This window comes from Watersipora subatra, chromosome 5 (genome assembly GCF_963576615.1).
Source record: "Watersipora subatra chromosome 5, tzWatSuba1.1, whole genome shotgun sequence".
Classification (NCBI taxonomy): domain Eukaryota; kingdom Metazoa; phylum Bryozoa; class Gymnolaemata; order Cheilostomatida; family Watersiporidae; genus Watersipora; species Watersipora subatra.
The window spans coordinates 59,017,736-59,039,503 of record NC_088712.1 but is presented as its reverse complement, the minus strand read 5'-3'; the positions used below and the strand labels follow the sequence as shown (position 1 = coordinate 59,039,503).

The following is a 21,768-nucleotide window of genomic DNA, read 5'->3' as shown; positions in this document are numbered from 1 at the left end:
TTCAATCTTTGCTTCTCCGTTATTTATTTTAGAGTGAAATTCGTGCTGTGGTCAGTCAAGGAAGCAAAATAGATAGAAAAAAGTTATTAAAGACTTTCGCGTTGTTATTTATTCCTGTTTGTTAGTCAAGTCAGCTAAGGGTAATCTAAAAAACTCAGGTTTTTCTTTTTGTTGTCATCATTCAATAAATTCATCTACTATTTCCTCAATTTGTGAAACTGTCTTATTTGATGAATAATAATCTGAGTGCAGGCCCGTATTCCCTGGGGCGGCTGGCCGGCTGTGCCGCCCCAACTTTTTAGGAACTTTCCCTGGCTAAGTACAGTCAAACTCGGATAACTCGCCCTTGGATAAAATGTAACATTTCATCTCAAACATGAGGTTAACTCTAACGGATTTTTTTGGCCCGTGCCCACGCAATGATAAATTGCTTCAGATAACTCGACCTCAACATCATTTATTCGAAAATTTATTTGCCCAACGGCTAGGGAGACGGTTTTTATCGCTGTAGAATATCACTTTATTCCAAGCCATAGAGACAAACATCAACTTTTAGTTGTTCTTAGGCGTCATTATTATCATCATCAGTGGCAAAATATTCTGGTTAACGACTTTTATAAAGGTTTGCAAAATATCAAGTTTTACCAAACATCCGCTTAGCCATGTTTCATCGAAAGCGTGGAAACCTCCGTATGAACTTAAAATAAAATCGGCAAAATTGATCTCTGTTAAAACGCTCAAAAGAAAAAGATGTCTTTTTCTGAGCGTTTTAACTGTGGTCAAGTTTTGCCTATTTTAATTTAAAAACGTCTCGTCAGTCACATCACCTAAAACAAAACAAATCTCAAAAAATAGAAAAATGTTGATACTTTCCGATAAAAAAGTTTAAAACTTCATATGAGAAGCCCGGCTGAGGCCCTACATAAGAGAAACCTGTTGGGGGCTTACACCGCCTCCTTCAACACCCCCAGGTGTTCTTAACTAGTCGCCTAACATTAGCCGCCCCAACTTGCAACCAGTGAATACAGGCTTAATATACAGGTAATATACTTTATATTTTGTTATCAAGCTAATTCTATGCACATGTAGTAACTTTTAAATTTTCCTTTAACTTCCACGCAAATTTTTGAAATAGTTGAAAAGCACAAGCTGCACTAAGCTTGCACAACTTGCCAAGTTGCAAAACCGTAAACCTGAAATAAAAATACTTCATATTTATGACTTGGCTTGCTTTTATACAAACAAAACTCTATGACAGCAGAGAAACAGACATATGAGACTGAACCTGGGTCAATCACGTATCTTTCCAGTAAAAGTCATCAACAATACATTACCATTCTTTTTACATTCCAGTAAATTCATTCCTTCCGCTAAATTTGCTATTCATAATCACGCTACGGCACGTCAAATGTCAACACAGGTGGTCTTAATGGGTATAACTTGCTTTTTGAAAGTATGCATAACAGCACTAAACTTTGAAAAGAACACTTCCTGTGTTTTGTCAAAAAAGTAATTGTTCTCAAGCACTTTGAAGTTTCTATTTTCATGTGCAAATTTGAAATCATTGTGTTGAAGAAATGATATAGGTTGTAGTAGTAGTGCTTCATAAAGGGTCGCTATGTGCAGAGCTCAAACTGATGACATTTAGTTTGCTTGGGAACATTCTACTACATGTACCTGCACTTATCTAACCAAAGTCTAGAATTCCAGCATATTCGTTACTATAATAAAAATAGTGTTCCATGATGTTAAAATAATCTCATGTTAAAAATGTGAACTACCACAGATCCCCGGGTTATCTACAGCATATTTAATGTGAAAAGCACTTACAGGCTAAATTGGAAATTTTGCAACTTTCATTTTCTGCATAAATACATTGTGGTCTATCTGATTAGAAACTCAAGAATTCTTGGATAGTTGGATAATTGTCTTTAATGAATGCTTTAATGGATTTTTGTCGCAAAACACTTGGCGTTGAAGATGTAAGAAATCCCGATCACTGTATGGCCTAATGCCGAAGTACTTCATACTGTAAGACATCACTATGTACGAAGCTTGAACTCGTATCTTATAAACTGCAATGTATATAGCCTGCTATTTAATTCATGGCTGTATTATGAATGTATTGTCCATATGAATTTGCCGCAATATTTCGGAACAAAAGCTGCCTTTGCATGCACTAACTATAGTGGCCCTCAATGGATGCATTTATGGATTGTGGTCATAGAAGTAGCTTTGCGTTGTGCCTTAATAACCCACATGCATGCATGTGGGCCATCTTCCACAGCATGTATGGCAGATGAAAGAAAAAAGTTCTTGGACACTTGGTGTTTAATGCTAATATGTTAATCAATATTTCATCTGATGCAGAATACAAAAATGAGCTTGCTGGTTGTCTTTTTGCTTATTTCTCCATCACCGTATATGTGACACATACAATATGGGTATAGCTTGATAGCTGCGATACAAAATATCCTTAATCTAGGTTCTGGAACATAGGACTGATCTTCCTTTATAATATTGAGTTTGTTGGCAAATAGCATATCAATGTAGTATGATAGCCTAGATTTCAAGAATCCAAGAATTCTTAGTTTGAAGTGAGCTGGTTGGAAATGTGGTTTCAGGGGTTAAGGATTAACTTCCACGGCTGGTCTATAGATTTGATCAGAAAGCATTGGTAGTTTTTATTATTTGCGATTGTTTTTGTTGTTTGAGGTGATCTGATTGCCAAAATGTTTCAAAATTAAAATCGACAAACTTTTATCGCGATTGAAACGGTTGGACAGAAAGCAAATGCAAATGCCATCACTAATTGTTATTATTGAGATAGTTGATATCAACTATTGCGTTCGAGTTGCGGCGTTACACACCACTATTTTGTCAGTTTCATTGCAACTATAGATGTCATAATCACATTTTCGCTTGATCTGAGCATTTTAATAGCGATCAAGTTTTGTCGATTTTAATCTTGATGCATCCTGGCAATCGGATCACCTCAAGCATCAAAAACAATCACAAATCAGGAAAAATACTAATATTTCTTGATAAAATCTACAAATATCTTTTTGTAAGTTCATCTTTAAGGCCAATATTAAAAGTGCGGTTCCATGGTTTAAACAAAAAAATCCCTCGAAAAGTAAAGGATTAAAGATTAAAGGTCAACTGACAGTTTACAATTTTATTGTATTAATTGCAGCTGATAATGTTACAGATTGGGGTTGGAATAATGTTTTTGTGTAATTTTAACCAAATATCGAGTTTTGCCAAAATTTTAAGTTGCAAAAATAGACAGAAAGATTAGCGATATTTGCGAAATATCAACTAGAAATAGCTGCAACGCGATATACATGTTATTATTTGAAAATCATTCATTTTTCAATTAGGTTATCTACAAATTTTCCGTTTAAATTCATCGTTCATGAAAATTTAGCATGCGTTAATAGGTTTTAACAGATGACTTCCTAGAATAACTAATTTTTGAATTTCCAATTTGTGTGTAAAAAAGAGCTTTATTGCTAGGGCACTCCAAGAGATGATACAAGCAAGCTGATTGGTGTAATTTTACAACCACTTGTAGAAAATGAAAGCAGGACCTATAAATATAACACAGACCTCTTCAGAATTAGTGAAATCTGCTTCAAACGTGCGCTATAATTATCTGCCATATTGGGTAACCATGATAGCAAAAGAGAAAAGTAAGAAAGAATTAGAAGTAATAAAGAAAAGGGAAAATGTATAAAAATTACCAACAAGAAGTGTTTTTGCTTCTCATTTATGCGTCGCTTAATTGGCAACATTGTCATTGTAATAACCAAATGACCTCCTCCTGTCACAGCTTGAAGATTGCATTGCGAGCCTTTTTGTCACCCAAATTGCTTCTTAGTTTCTGACATCAAAATCATTGCTGAAGAATGAAATATCAAGACATATGTTGTTATAATTAAAATGCTGTTAGTTCATCTAAAAAAAGTTAAGCTTTTAAAGCTCATTCAAAAAATCATCATTAAATTCAATTGGAAACATGTGAAAGGCCACAACGCCAGTCATATCTTTAATATAGCCCTGTTATACATAGCTGCAGGTATAAGTAGTGTACTATGATACTATGTGCCTTATATAGGTATTACCTGGTTAGCAGTAATCCAAGTTTACTTACAGCTAAAATTTACCAACTCAGGAGATCTCATTGAATTATTTGCTGAAAGCATATCGGCAACCATCCTGCTAATACTCAATTTCACATCAGCAATTTACCAAAACAATCAAACCAGCTTTTATACTAAAAAATAACTTGCATGCACTAGTTTACTAAACTACTACCAAGAAAAACCACAAACACTAATATTTTGTAATAAATGCCTCAAAATTGTTATTGGGTCTGGAATTCTAAAACTATAGTGTAGTAACCTTTGGTATGCGTCTCAGTAACTGTAACTTTGTGATGTTGAATTTGCTCATCAGAGAAAGTGAGAGCAGAATGGCTGCTTTTTTCCTCGTAAGTCTTCATTAAAATGAACATTGTTTTGATGATAACTCATTTCGTCACAATTAATTATAATAATACTAAAGTTTTATATTTAAAACAGCCTTTTCAATGTTGGTGTTGTAAGCCTATTGACAGTTTGTCATCTCTGATTAGAAGTCTATAATCAAATATTCATGAATATGATGTTATTGAAAGGAAAATGGCTAAATTTATTTATATTTCAAGAAAAATCTAAGCCAATTATTATCAATCCGAATGTTAGCTGTTCTCCTTGTTTTATGAAAGCGAGTTATTTTCTGGTGAACAATTCTTTTTATTTAAACCTGGATATAAAATGCTATTCATCACTTTAAAAAACTAATGTGTTATATTTTAAATGCAACATACCAATTTTCACAACTTTTTGCTTTCACCAAACTATCAGAGACACCATAGAAAATAAACTGTATTTTAGACAAATATACTATTTGAAGCTGATCACAAAGCTTTTCAGTTTTTTAGAACTGTAGACCCCAGACATGAGTATTGTGCAAAGGGAAATCTCAGATGGTATGCATGCGTAATATTAATGTGTTGTTTATGCATGTTTAAATGGGCCTGATTGAGATATTCAGTAGTTTCCACATTCTATAATGACTCGATATAATATCAATCAAGGTAAACTCAACTTCCTAGATTTAACCGCATCTTGCCTTTGAGAATGAGTGTGAGTGATATGTTATGCATTCTTTTTTGTATTTGAATATGTTACCATCAAAACAGATCAATTTCTAACTTCCAATTACTTTTTGAGTATGTGATTTGTCTTAAATTCAATTAACAGAGCAACGTGACAGAGTACAGAAAAGACGTCGTTGTCACATAGCGCTCCATTTAGTATTGGATTGGTTGGCTGCACGAAAGTATGCTGTTAGAACTCTTTACCATGAAAAACATTACTTTGTCAGACTTTCTTCTCTGATGCGATTGCTTGCCTTCCGCTACGATGAACTCAAAATATTGCCCAAAAACACACTCATTAATTATAGTATAGCTGTCAGAGCTTCTTCACACACAATATCTCATTTTAACAATTTGGAATTCTCTCTGATGCTTCCCCTCCACTCAAGCTAATCTGGTAAGTACAAACATTGTGTTGACTTCAAGGCCATTCTAGACCAACATATCAACAGCTTCCTGCAGAGTACAACATTCATATCTAGCAATTTATTACATCATACAGTTATTTACATACGGTAATGTAAACTGGCATGTTATATATGCATGCCTATAATATACACATATATAATAGGAAAAAGTAATCATAAGAAAGATTGAGATAGTAAACCACATACAGAGACCAATATGATCAATATAATCGATATGATCAATATGATCAATATGATGCCTGCTGATTCAGTTTTATCTAAAATTTTATTTCATTATTCTGTTATAGCTGTAAATATCGCTGAATTTAAAATTATTCATTTCATCTTAAATAGTTTGTTTATTTACAATATTCCCATTAGCAATTAAATTTATTCAGGTTAGTACTGCTTCCTGCAGTGTACAACACTCATTTCATTACAGCATATAGTCATTCATCTATATGTACACGCACAGAGTACACCAGTACATTATGTATACTATAAACTATAAATTTATTACTATAATATAAATATAATCTTCCGTTTACTCAGTTTTTATTAACTTTCACTTTCTTCTTATGGCTGTAAGCAAACTTAATTTCTGAATTAGCCAATTCATCTACGTTAGTTGTATATTTATGAAGTTCGCATTCATTACCTAAATATTAAAATTCGACCTGCACAGATTTTTAACAAAATGTTAAAGAAATATTTGATATTTTATTTTGGAAATGAATTTGCATTTTTTAACTATCTTCATGATCGTTTAGCCTAAGCATCATGATTGCTTAGCTTTAGTGCCATGGTTGTTTAGCCTAAGCACCATGATTGTTTAGCCTAAGCATCATGATTGTTTAGCCTAAGCACCATGATTGTTTAGAATAAGCACCATGATTGTTTAGCCTAAGCACCATGATTGTTTAGTCTAAGCACCATGATTGTTTAGCCTAAGCACCATGATGGTTTAGCGTAAGCACCGTGATTGTTTAGCCTAAGCACCATGATTGTTTAGAATAAGCACCATGATTGTTTAGCCTAAGCACCATGATTGTTTAGCCTAAGCACCATGATGGTTTAGTCTAAGCACCATGATTGTTTAGCCTTAGTGCCATGGTTGTTTAGCCTAAGCACCATGATTGTTTAGCCTAAGCATCATGATTGTTTAGCCTAAGCACCATGATTGTTTAGAATAAGCACCATGATTGTTTAGCCTAAGCACCATGATTGTTTAGCCTAAGCACCATGATTGTTTAGTCTAAGCACCATGATGGTTTAGCGTAAGCACCGTGATTGTTTAGCCTAAGCACCATGATTGTTTAGAATAAGCACCATGATTGTTTAGCCTAAGCACCGTGATTGTTTAGCCTAAGCACCATGATTGTTTAGAATAAGCGCCATGATTGTTTAGAATAAGCACCATGATTGTTTAGCCTGAGCACCATGATGGTTTAGCCTGAACACCACACAAAAAAATCTTATGAGAATTTCACTTTTTATGCCACAACTTAACCAATTAGAAGAGAATAACGGCATCAGCTTCTGAAGAATCTCATTGGTTATTTAAAGCAAAATTCCATGTCATTAGTCAATGTAAAGTTTAAAACTAAATTTATTTGGTTGTAGGTAGATGTTACGGTAACTCTATTTACACAAGTCAATGTCAATTAAAGTGAGTTAGACCATGAGACAAAAACAAAAACAAATACTGAAATATTAATTGTTTTGCTAGCTCAGTTTGGGTTGCTAACAACAAGTATAACGACATCAAGCTGCTCTGTCTTGTGTAGCCATCTTTGATATACTACAGGAGTCTCGTGCTAAACTTATTGAGGGTTTTGTAAAATGTTGTACAGATTTTTCTAGTTTTCTTCACCAACTGCACACAATCTAACTCAATCACAATTCATATAAATATGGTTTTTTGTCTGTCGAGAATGTACTGCATTTACACTAATTATCATTCCAGGAAAAAATATGGCAGAAATGTTTCATAGGAGTTTTTTAAAAACTAAAAGATCATTTAATCTGTTTTAAGTAAAGACAAAAAGTTAGAAAAAATTCTCTGACTGCACAGTATAGGTTCAGCTCTTAACTAAGAAAGTTTACCTGTCAAGACAATTTTAATTCTGAAAAAGGGAATAAAATCTGACACAGAGGTGTTTGTCAAATCAAAGAAATTTAGTTGTTATCATTGCGATAGCTGATATAGGCTATTGCCTTCAAGTTGTTGAGGTACGAATAACTTTTCTAAAGGTCTGTTTGCAACTACAGACATTATAATCACACTTTTACTTAATCTGATCATTTTAATATACATGTATATTACTTTATTGGTAATAATTTCATTTCAAATATTTATGTTTTTCAAATTATACCATATAACAATAATAAAACAACAAAAACAGGCAACAGTTAACCACTACAATCAAGTAAATACTTTTACAAATAGCGTTTAAAATGCATTTCTCTGCTAAGAGAACATTAGGTGAAAGAGCAGCTCGCAATGATACTTTCAAAATAATTGGTGGTGGTAAGTATCACGTAAGTTGAAATGGTTTGAGAACCTGTAATTGTCATGTAAGAAAACTAGGACACAACCCATGAAAGATCTTGAAACCTTTCTTCAAAGTAAAATAAACACTTGGCATAGGTAAAGTAAGATGATGCAAAGATTTGGAAAGATCATTCGTTGGAGTAATATATGCTGGAATCGTGATCAAGTTTTGTCGATATTAATATTGAAACATCCTGGCGGCCAGATCACCTCAAACATCAAAAGCAACTGCAATGACAAAAAATATCGATAGTTTCTAATAAACTCTACTAAATTTGGGTGTGAGCTTATCTTCAAATCAGGACCGTATAAAAATCCCTTATTCTGTCTTGAATGCTTTTAATTTCAGCTTAGCGAGCGGGTAAGACTGAATAGCTATTGCAAGCTAATATTACAATGTTATCAGCGGCAATTTTCGCATTAATCAATCTCTGGAACTATTAGACTCTTCGTCACTATGACCAGTAGTAGATTTAGTGTCAACCATCATAATACCATTTATTTATTTTGACAGTCAAATTAGTTTATTAATATTCATATTCTCGTATTAATGTAAATGTCAATGCACAACCGCCGGTCTGTTTTTTCAGCTCGGAACTTTCTTGTAACCTTTTGCTTCATTTGTTTTTGACAGGCACCAGTCAAAATTAGGCTTGCACTCGCTGTGTCAAAACTGATGGAATGCTCGCATTACCGTATATATCAGTGAGAACCTATCTGCGTTTAAATATGTATTTTTTAACAGTAAAAGGTTGTCAGTAATAATTGAATTTTCTAATACGTACTTTTATTGTTTGTGTCTATGAAAGTCATTTACAATGTTTTGAATTCACCGCTACACGTTATTTGCATAGCAAGTTGAAAGCTTTAAAGTTTTATTTTTAAAGATTGCGGCTTCAGAAGCATTTACATGTTTTTAACATAATAAATGTTTACAAACATAATATGCACTAGCTAAATACAACTGTATTTTTACTAACTAGTTTTTTTTTCTAAAAACAAGTGAATAAAAGAAGTTAACTATTATTACCTTTTTAGAATTTAGAGACTGGTCAGCCCTAATGTCTATAAAGAGGAAGAACATGTGATTGTTGTTAACCATCAGCTTAGCCAGGATCCCGAAATACATGAGCGGGGCTGTGTCATCTGCTCTGATCCGTTTGCTAAAATAAGCGGCAGTCAGGCATCTGGTGTTAAGTGAGCAAACTCACTAGAGCGAGTGGAATGCCTGCTTAGTTTACTGCAAGCAAAGGTTGCGGAAGCTTTTTAAGGGCAAAGTTGTACAAACCATGACTCGGTGATCTTGGCTGGATATATCTGAGTCCAGTAGAAAGGAAACCTCAACAACTGGAGACAAAACCAGTTGTAGAGAGCAACTGTTAATGTTGGCTGTCATTTCTGTCACCACTAGTGGCACATTGGACAACCTTTTAGATTCTGGACTTTGACCGGATAGTTTAAAATCTAGGAAGTGAAGTCAGAAGAAGCGGGGCTCGATTGTACATATTTTGTGAGTAGCCAGTGGAAGGCATTGTTGAAAAGGAAAGAGTTACAAACTTACGAGAAGCAGAAATCTAATTTTTAAAACGAAATAAAATGGCATACATATTATATTGTCTAATATTTTAAATGAATGTTTTTTTTATCAAACATACCGTAGTCTCTCTGAGACATATTATGGGCTAGGTGATTAAAGATATGTATGCTTTTTGAATTCTATTGTTAGAAAAAATATGTTACCCATTTAAGGGACACTTTTTGGCACCTTTAGATAAAAGCTTAGCAAGCTAGTCTTTTAAGCATGTAAGGACTAGTTACAAAGCACTAAATTGAAATTGTCTTTCCTTTTTCTATTATTAAAAACAATGGACAACTTGCTTATGTTAAAATTTATTGTAGTTTTGAGCGGTTAGTAAACACACTGTAAATCTCAAATTTGTTCAAGTTACCTGCTGCCTTACTACAATATTAAAAATATAGTAGTAAGTCAGCCTAAATCTGAAAACATTGCAAGGCTGAAGTTTCAAATCTTCAGAACCCTAATTTTTATATTTAATTGTGTTCCATTTTAAAACCAGCCCAAATTTAAATAAGACTTTAATTACATAGGAAGCCAAATAAATAAATGCTTTGGCAATAACAGAAACTCTTACCATTCTGTGTAATTAGTTCAAGGAGTAATGAGTTTAAATATGTAACAAGTCACCAACTACAGCTTGTGATAATAATGTCATAATTTTTAACAATCAAACATTCATTTGCACAATTAATCTGATCCCCCGCCATATTCAATAACTAAATAAAACATCACAGTAAATCATTCATAACAGAAACCAAAACTTCCAATAAGTAAAGAGATTTCATTTTGTGAAATGAAGATATAGTGGAAAGAAACAAATCTAGGCTATTGATGTTCATACAAGGTCACTACGGACAAATTTAAGGCAACTTTTGGTTTAGGCTGCAAATGCAGCAATAAAAGCCGATTATTTTTTATTTAAATTATAACATAACTTCAACCTCTAAATTCCCTGAGCTGTTAAATATGACATATGAAAGCACAAAAAACCAAAACATATGCAAATATTTGTTTTTTGGTGAACAAGATCAGAGCACGATTTGTTTTTAATTTCAAAAAAGTATAGGCTTAACCAACAAAATGGCAAACTCTGTTTCAAAAGGTAAAAAAGAAAAATCTCATTGAAAGTTTATCCAAAAGCTAACGTAAAAGTCAAAACTTTTTAGTTATCTTCTTTTGCCACTAGTTAACACGCAAAATAATTTGTAAAACTGCAGTCAAAATATTATTGAAATTTATCGCTTAGCTGATTAAATTATTTAACATAAACACTTCTCATAATTTTATTATGAATGTATGACATCTACTCCAATGTTTCATTGTGTGTCTGTTTGTCTGTGTGTTTGTTAATCTGCGTAAATGCTATGCGGTTCCACATTTTTTGTCAACCTCATTCAAACGTCACACGCATATACTCCGTGCCTTTTGCCAGGTTAATAAACCATTTGTTTTCAAAACTCTGTCTGGTTCCTGAGAACCAGCCTCTTAAGTACCCAAATAATTTCTCTGCTCAGCCCACAGACCTATTAGCTATACTGTATAGTTGTGTAACTGTGTAGTTAATAGGTCTATGGTTCAACATGACTTCTACATGTACATTGAAATAGTTCAGCAAGAATACACTCATAAAGTTACATTACTTAGCAATTTAATGCTAATTTAATGATAATTTAGTTGTATTAAATATCTGAGCCATTTATATTAACATAATGACATAAATCCTTCCTAGTCTGAGACTCATGTTATTGAATAGTCTGACGCCAACTGAAGCACATAGTTTAGGCTTCTGTAGTACCAAACTACATGTATTTTGAAGTGCAAAAGAACAGAGCTATAAAAATATGGTTATAGTTTCTTTAGCTGCTGTGATTAGAAGCTGACTGAGAAGAGCATTCAGTATTGATCCAGACATGCTAACACCCAGAAGTTTAACAGTAATGGAAAAATTCAAATAGTTATACAATAATCACAGCTTCACCTTGTGCACGTATAATGTATACTGTGACTAGCTGTGCTACCCAGCGTTGCCCGGGTATTAAAAGTCAGCTTATAAACAATGAGAGGTAATGAGAGTTGCCTGCCACTTGCTATTAGTTTGGCACATTGCCAGTGGACAATTTGAGCAAGCTTACTAATAAGAGCTACTCCTCGCTTTAACATTATGCTGTAACGGAAAGTGGTAGCATATTTGCTCCCGTATACCGTAAGTCCTCATGCTCAAGCCGCGTGGCTTGTGCTAACGAACAGATGACTCACGAAGGAAAAATAACTCTCCAACAAGCTGTCTGTGCTATCTAGCCGCCCTTACCAACAAGCCGCATATGCCCACAGACCGCGGCTAACGACTGAGGTTTTGTCGTCCTCAACCCCTTCGGGAGCGAGACTGTTGCGATGGGTTTCGCAATACCCCTGTCTTTTTGAATAAGAAAACAGGCTACATCAGTACATGCGAAAATAATTTTCTTTTACTTCCAAGTTCGAATTAAAATTCCTGAACCTTTGCATCAAGAACTTACTTGCCATGTTTCAGCTAGATTTTTATTGCGCTGTTAGAGGGCTTATAGGCTACACTGTAGGATTTTCGTGAAGGTTTAGCACTAGTGGACATGGTTGTATCAAGTTAATGAGTTCAGTCTTGCTGCTGCTAACGATGTGAAATAACTGAACGCCTGTGGCTTGCTGCAATTTGTTTGATGTAGTGAGTTTTGCACTCAGTTTGGTTCATAGTTTCTGCTTCGATGTCAGTAGGTATTAACATGCTCCCAACCACTTGTTTCTCACTCGTGTGTCATGAATTCATCTCGACTTAGAGCAATAAATTCTTCTTTAGTCTAAAGTATTCTATAAACATGACCTTGAAAATAAGTGAGTAGGTCGCCAAAACCAGTACATAAAAGTGTATCATGAATGCGATTCTATGGTTATAGCGCGGGAGCTGAGCAGAGACCGCATTTTTCGAGAAGCCGCCCCGAGCCCCACGTAGGTTTTAAAAGATTACCATCATTAAACATGAAATTGAACCATCTACCACGACTACGTCGCATTTGAGCCATTTTGGAAAGAGAATCCAAACTATGGCGGTCTCGTGTGGCTGCGATTAACTGTTCGTTTTTTAGCTTTTAAGAGCTTGTAATCACACTTCCACATATTTGGCACCTACAACACAACAGAGTAAGAAATGGTGAATCTTTTGATATCAAATAACTGTAATGTGAATTTTGTTGCAAGTCAACCTTTAAGGAACCTGTTTGTCTTATGTTGGGGTGCTAGATGTGATAGATCTCTGAAACAAATAATTAAGTTATTGAATTCTATTGAACATAAATTCCTCAAGTGTAACTAAAGCCCACGGTTGGGTAACTTTTCATAGGAGCGGCTGTCCATTATAGAAGCATCATTCAAATGTGAAATAACAAATACTGTACCTACTAACAGAAACCTTAGAATCAACACAGCAAATTCAAGAATTAAAAATCCGTTTCAAGTGGATTATTTCCTTTTATCTCTGTATATAGCTAAGAACAGTGAAATGGCATTTTCTCATAAATTACAGGGAATACAAATAGTAGTGTCATAAAATATACTAGCTAAAAATTTTATGGCAGCATCTGGGTTTGAACACTGACAGCTTGCAGGACTACAGAAACTGTGTTGTTGCCAGCTCACACAAACTGGATATATATCACTAGAAATTCCACTGTCATACAGCCCACGACCATAGAGATATTGGAAAAAAATAAATGGTGCTGATAGTTGAGAAATGCAATATTAGCAGTCAAATGGCACTGCAGTGCAATAGGATAACTGCAATGGTAGCTGTAATGTACTGGGTGTGGGTGTTATTATGTACAACAAACAGCAATAATGAAAGGAAAAGATTATATGTTTATATCTTTCCCCCTGCAATAGGAGAAATGCAATATTGGCCAATATTAGAAGTAAAATGCGCAGATATTATTAGAATAACCAATATTATTAATAAAGTAATAATATAAAACCAATGCACAATTTTGTTTACATTTAAAAACGTCATAGTTTTTATAATCTCATAATCTTAAAATCTTATAAGAATCGTTAGAAAAAAATATCATTATCATTCGTGAAATGCGCACGACTTTATCGTTCTATTCTCTGTCGCTCGGCGTTTCAATTTCCGGTCTTAGCATTTATTAAACCAAGCTTGTCAAGCGTTTTGTGGTGATTTTTATGATGGTGATTTGGCAGAATTAATCTGTCTATTTATATATAATCCGATCAGATGGGTTAGTTTTAGGAATTTGCCGTAACCGTTCAAAGGCTTGGTAACATATTTAAATAGGTTTATATACGTTTTTTATCATTGTTATACTTAAACGACTTTACTGAAAAATAGTTAAATTTGTTGATAGGATTTCGTTGCAAGGGTTTCGTGACGGCCGTTAACAGATAATTTTTCGGGAGTTGTGCGCACATGTGCATTTATCATAAATCTCCCAATCAATCGCTTCGCTCTTGTTTGGTCGTGGGACAAACATGTACATACGTATACTACCTGCAGTACGTGTCAAGTATATTTATACCACAAGCAAACCATGAGAAGTCAATAAATTTAATACAATTACAGTTGGAAAAAAACCGAAACTAAAGAAACTCTCCTATTTTGCCAACGGTTATGAAATGAAAGCTACCTTCCATTCACCATTAGCAGTGCTGTTCTAGTGGTTTCTGTTACAAATTAATTGCTGCTTGTTCTACCTACTAGAGAAAATGTAACTAAAATAAGTCAAAAAACTACCTGATTTGAAAACTCACTATAAATATAGTTTGAGTAGTACTTTAGTTTTGTTAAAATTATAAACAAATAAACAATTAGGCATATAATACATTTTTATCAAAATATTTTAATAAAACATAAGGTTTGAAGGATGTGTATGTTAGACACAAAGGTAGATTCTAAAGGTTCTGACACATCTTTTCCTTAGATAACAATAAAATAGTTTAATATATCTGTTTTGTAATCAAATTAAAAGTACACTTCGATGAATAATTTCTTAAACTAAATGACTGCACTTGTCTCATCTAGAATCTCTCTAGAATCTGAGAGCGAAAATTCATATCGACTGATTGGTTCAGACTCCAACAGTTTTCTGTAAGTAGGTGCTCACCGCCTGTCAAATAACAAATGCCTGGCGGCTTCAACTCAAGCGATGAATCACGTGGGCTGGTCCCACTCATCCGAGGCGTACTTCCTGTGAGTATATCGAGCTAGTTCTCTACTAAAAATAATAGCAGGTAGCTCTTGCAGGCCTATTCGTAATAGATATACATGCGTACATGTAGCAGTAACTTCTAGACAAAACTATCCGAAACAGCGTTTTTTGCTTCTGGAAATAAGGTGCTTACAAATAAATGTTGGATATAAGGATTGATCATTTTAAATTGACTTAAGGATGTTTATTTTCTTTTAAATGTACATATATCACCGTGCTAGACTTTTCGCTAGACCTGAAGTATGTTATGCTAGGCCATCAACAAACTGGCAAATCTGTCAACAATGCCTTTTTAAGGCAGCCATGCTAGACTAAGTTCTGCTGCCTACATACATGTAGAGCAACATGTCGTTCCAACAGCTGCCTCACGTGTGATAATTAACAGCTCCAGTGAACCGTTGATATTAATTATTTTTTATTTCATAAGCAATTTGAATGGTCACACAGGCTAATAGACCAGCTATTTGTTAATTTATATTTTATTTATGAGCTATATGTTTATTTATGACACTTATTTATTTATACTATTCTAAGCGCGTTCTAATATCTACATAAAACCTGCATTACCATAGGGATTATCTTTCATTAAACATCACCCTATACTATTATCTGAATTTGCTTAGCAAACCCGGCGTCCTTCTATTATATGACAGACAAAGATACGCATGCGTTTATTTCTCAAAGTGTTTTATTATTTCGAAAAGAAAACAAAATAAACTTGGTGAGTGTAAGTGAACTAGTAAGTGAATGCATAAGAAAGGGTTGTTTGCATAGTTAGGTAAACTCAATCAGAAAAACCAACATAAGTCGTTAACCAGCTCAGATGATTTGTATGAAACTTATTGGAAGGATAACTCCATAATTATCTGATTAGCATGCTGCTGTGAGTTGCCGACCTAAACCTTTCTATTAAATAAACGAAAAGAAGATAACTGCAGGGCAGCTCAGTAATTGATCCCAAGGGATAATAACTCTTACTTTTGTTTACCAGGATTAGTAGTAAAGCAGTCAGCTTATTGTCTACAATTAATAGGATGAAATAAGTTAGTCCCGAGCTTAAAATTAGACGTTTTTTCATGGTTTTAGAGATCTGCTGCTTCTTCACTAAAGATGGCAGAAAATAATAAACCTGAACATAAAGCAGAAAAGAAGGAACATTCCTTTGACTACGAGGGACTGCTAGCAAGTCTGGCAGTAGTCCAGCTTGTCAACATACTACAAGGGAGAGTAGCTGAACTTACAGGAATGTCTAAAGATGCGATTGCTTTTGTCTTGTTTATCTTATTTGCAATTTTGTATGTGAGGTTCACGACCCAACGAAAGAAGGTTTACCAAAGCCAGCTAAAAGACAAGAAAAAGGATGCTTGACATTGAGGAAACAGGCTATTTAGTGTGACACTATCATAGATCTCATCATTGTTTCGCAAATACTGTTTATACCGTGTATATATTACACTGTATTTGTTTTTGTTGTATCACTGCTCATGTTAAACACCATTTTGTTTGTGATATTTTGGTTTGCTATTACATGATCATGTGATGGGCTTCTGTTAGACATACTAATTAAAGAAAGCAAACCCAGCAATAATCTATCTCTCGATCTTCGTACCAACAACATTAGCGATAGCGCAGAATAGAATAATATAGTGACATATCTACACCCACACTAATAAAAACCTCATGTTGCATTTAGTATGTACTCAGTTGCTGCAGCCATGTTCAGTTTTTAAATGTTCGCATAATTTGGACGTCCGCACCAAAATATTCCTGCAGAAGATTTTATCTATTGTTTTAGTTGTAGTTTTTACTTGAGAAATACCCACAGAGTAGATGCAAAAGAAATTTGTGAAAATTGCAAAAAGGTGTTATGCTGCTATACATAAATCAAGTTTATGCCTCTAAGTCTTTTACGGTAATTTTACTTTTTATTGCTTTTATAGAGCTTAACTAAACAAGCTATAGTAAGCTCATCATTAAGTTGTCTAAGTTATATAGCTATATAACTTAGTTAAAAGAGTTATAAATCTGATTTGTTGAAATATCAATTTCCACTATCGTTTCTGTTCATCCTTCAGCTAAAGAGAGTCGGTGTGAGGCAATGAAGGAGTTTTCATCTAGATTTTAAATTGGTGTTTACTCACAAAATCATATCACGCTAAGTCATACTAAATTTAACAGTAGTCATATAAGATTGTTTATTGTTTTGTTAGTAGTCCTAATAAAATCTTACCGCTTTGCAACCATCTTTTTCAAATTAGTTTGTGTGCTGCTGTCCCTTTTAGTGCCTGACGAGCAGTAAATGGGGTTTGGAGGTTTTAGCCTGTTTGTCACCCTCGCTAGTAGTAATAGGGGATCAACAAGCATTGCTTCAATATGCAGTAGCACATTTCAAAACCTTAACAATAATAATGAGGCCTTCTATTTCATTTCATGTTCTGTTGTTGTTTGTCAGAATAGGCATTATAGTTACTGATTTCTTTATTGCTATGCCTATAAAAATGTAAACATGTTATGATTTGATATATATTGTGAAGTGAATCATTTACTGTCAGGGTTTGGAACGACAGAGGACTGATAAGTCGAAAGAAATAGTAGAGTGTGGGGCCATAAAAACAACCGCTACAAAACAGCACATCGAACACCTCAATACATCAAGAAGCAAATGTGAAAACCTAAGGCAATTGCTATGCTCTGTAATAATCAAACATGGGAGTTGTCTAACCATCACAGCATACGCAGTGTGAGTATATGGGACATATAGTTGGATTGGGAGTTGTCTGGCCATTACAATGAAAAACCGATGAATGAAAAACAGCATAAAATTCTAAATAAATCATGATTATTATCAATCAACAGTACTTAATATGAAAGAGACTAACTGGCTATAGCAATTACTAATGAATATTCAGCGGAGCAAACAACTTTATAATGTCAGGCATAAGCAGAGGTGTGTTACCAATATTTCAGGAGCCAGCCAGATTTACAAGTTGTTGAAGCATTTTAGCAGTCAACATACACCAGATCAGCAACCAGTCATCAGCGAGACAAATATTTACAACATTTCGTTTAGTATATTTAAATATAGCTTATACGTAACATCATTTTATTCTAAGCAATGTTATATTGTATAGCAGTAGAAAGATATAACATAATTATTCATGAACTACAATACTGCATTTAACAAGAAACACTTAATGAAATGGCTGTGAAAAGAATGGCATGGAATGAAAGAATCTTTCTTGCTTCATGTAAGTTAGCTAACTACATGTAGTAGCGTTTCAGGATGAAGATAACTGCAAAATTAATTTCACGATGTTACTACTGATAGTTTTCAAGTTATGGCCAGTTTTGTACAATTTGTGACCGGACTAAAGATATTTTTCACGTATCATTTGAAATTCCAACATCATTGAGGAATGCTAGCTCATCACAGAAATTCTAAAATAGATATCCCACGAAGAATGATACAAAAATTGCAAAGTAAAACGCAGCCAACCAATGCCAGTTGACAATGACTCAAAGGCAAGTATAAAAGTGGGACACTCACCTCACCAGCGAGGCAAGCGCAAAAGAGAGCCGCAGAGAAGAAGAGAGGGAGGAGCCAAGACAGCGAGAGGTTAATAAAATCCGAAGATAGCCTGAAGAAAACTTGTAAGAGTAGGGTGGAAACAACCCTTACTTCGAGCTTATCTGCGCTGGACCCAACGCTGCCGATGTTGCAACCTGCTGAAACCAACAGGAAGGAGCTCAACCCAACTCTTGTAGACACAATAGTTCTTTAGTTATTTAATTATTGGTTGCAATCATGTCAGAGCTTGCTGCTAGTTTTTTAATAAAGATTAGAAATAATATTTCCAAAAGAATAGAGAAAGCATAATATTATTATGCTTTATTAGTTATCTTGAGGTGTTGACTGATGTTCTAAAAAAAGAATCAAGGAGATTGACCCCCTAGAAGCTGAGATATAGACAGCCAAACACAGGTCTACCTAATAAAAAATCAGAGGAAAACCCTTCGAAAATCCCGAAAACGGTGACGTTTAAAATCGACTTAATGGTCATGTGCCGGAGTTGCGCACCCTTACCGCCGTTACTTATAATGATTGTTTTGGCTACGAGGTGTGAAACGCTTCTCGCGATAGTAAATAATTTACATACTAGCTCTGGTTTCTCAGGAAAATCATCCAAAGGTGTGGTAAGGTGTGGTAAAGGCATTTGCCCACAACCCCTCGCCATGATTTTTTAAAGCAGAAGAGCAGATTTTGACTATTGTGCTTCAAATTTTAACTCGATCTCCACGGATATGCTCCGAAGATCATCTGTTCAACGAACGGCGCGTGTATAGTCTATATGCGATATCCGCGATTGCAGTTTGTTTAGAATACGAAATAGGAATGGGACTTTTTGTTCCTTCATCATTTTTCTACTGTGTATCTGCTGTAGCATTCAGTTGATTTTCATGATTATCGTCACTACTAACAGACTGGAAGTTCACTACAGTCATAATCTTAAAAAGACTAACTTGACCGTGCTGCTCTTGCTATAAGAAAAGAAAACGATAACTTTTGCTTTGATTTTTCTATTGATCTATTATCTTATCTATGATTATTTTTTATGATTTATATAATATTCATAATGCATATTATACAAAATAATAATATAACTGTGTATAGAATAAATGATGTAACTAATATAATTTGTAGAAAATTCCAAATGATAACCGAGATTGATGATTGATTTAATTGATTCTATTTATTAGCTATAGTTAAAAAATCTGAACAACGCTAAAGATGAGTCTGAATAGGGAAGCTAAGTAGGAGAACAACAAAACTGAGCTGAACTAGCAAGATAGCGAAATGTTGCGAAATAATAGATGCGTGTAATTATTTTATGCTAAAACTAATCTACACGTCAGAGGGACTGGTTCGGAATTCTAGGAGCGATGATTGTTAGGCCCAATTTGATTGTTCTATACTTCCAGGGATTAAGCCAATTAAAACGCCGTGATTGTTATAGGAGAGCGCATTAGTTGGCTTAATTGACCAATGACACACAAGTCGATTTCATACGTCATATATTGATGATTACCAAAACACTTTTGTTTTTTGGTAGACCTGTGTTTGGCTGGCTATATCTCAGCTTCTGGTTGGTCAATCTCCTTGATTCTTTTTTTAGAACATCAGTCAACACCTCAAGATGAATAATAAAGCATAATAATATTATGCTTTCTCTATTCTTTAACGAATACACAATTTTATAATAGTAATAAAATTACATAAGCGAATGGCCTAGAGATTAACAGTTATTGTTCAAACTGGCCAATCACATCACTTTACCGTCTACTGACTGTAACATGAGGTATCTATTAGTGTGGGTGTAGATTTGTCACTATATCATTCTATTCTGTGCAGGTATAAAAATCGAGAAACAGATTATTGCAGAGTTTGCATTTTTTTATTAGTATATCTAACAGAAGCCCATCACGTGATCAGTTAATAGCAAACCAAAAGATCGCAAACAAAATGGTGTTTAGCATGAGCAATGAACCAACATAAACAAATACAGTGTAATATATACATGGTATAAACAGTATTTGCGAACACGATGATGGGATATATTGATTATGTCACAATGACTTTGTAAAATTTTCCCATTTGTAACAATAAAAAAATTATTGAGTGAAAACTAGCCATCGCAGTGCAATAATCTAAACTCTAACAAAATTCCATAAAATTTTACATATACTATGAGGAAAACAATACTCTCGGGAAACAGTAAGACCAATCTTGATAACGAAAAAGACTAAATATATATAAACAGCAAAAACGAAAAATACTACTTAAATGACTTTAACAGCTAGTACTTGATTGGAACAGATACTTAGATTATTCAGAGAAACAATTATAAACATAAACAAATTCTTCTAACATGCGAACAGTGAAAACAAATTTGTTAAAGATTGTTTACTGCGTATGAATTTTCTGTAAATTTCGATAAATGGCGTCAGTCCTAATATCTATGTCAACCACTGCCCCAGAAGTCCTTTCTTTATATATATCGGCTTGTCACCTTGTCTTGTCATCATTCCCTTAAAAATTAATACTCATAGAGTCGCTCCTCCATGGCCCTTTGCAAGACCATCAATCATTTTATAATTTGCTCGGTAGAATAGAATTTGCGTCTTTTTAAGGTTTATTACAAGCCAAAGGAGCCTGCAGGAAACAGCTTGCAGAGGATCGACTCATCTAGAAGAAAATACGCAGCAAACACAACTCACTTCAAGAAGTGGCAAGCCAGGAAGCCATAAAGCCCTGAGAGAAGAGAGTTATTCAGCTCCCCCTGCCAGCAAAAAGAGCTATCACTACATGCCTAGTAGACACGTATTGAGCCTAAAAAGGCCAGAACAAACAGTGTTAACTATACAAGCATTTGGATAATTTTGATTGGGGGCGAGTAAGTATTGACAGCATAATTGTTATTTTGACTTTGTGAAGAAAATATAGTTTAAAGACACTTGAAAACAAACTACTGGTGTGTTATTGTACATTGTAAAACATAGTTCAAAGATACTTGGGAACAAACCTCTGGTGTGTTATTGTACATTGTAAAACATAGTTCAAAGATACTTGGAAACAAACCACTGATGTGTTATTGTACATTGTAAAACATAGTTCAAAGATACTTGGAAACAAACCACTGGTGTGTTATTGTACATTATAAAATATATTTCAAAGACACTTGGAAACAAACCACTGGTGTGTTATTGTACATTAT

The 21,768-nt window shown here is 34.3% G+C and overlaps 1 long non-coding RNA gene across 1 annotated transcript; it reads left to right on the top strand.

Moving 5' to 3' along the window:
* Positions 1-14,978: 14,978 nt before the first annotated feature.
* Positions 14,979-16,583, top strand: LOC137396852 (uncharacterized). The gene is made up of 2 exons (XR_010978631.1): positions 14,979-15,120; positions 16,082-16,583. It is a non-coding gene; the product is annotated as an uncharacterized lncRNA (long non-coding RNA).
* The last annotated feature ends 5,185 nt before the right edge of the window (positions 16,584-21,768 follow it).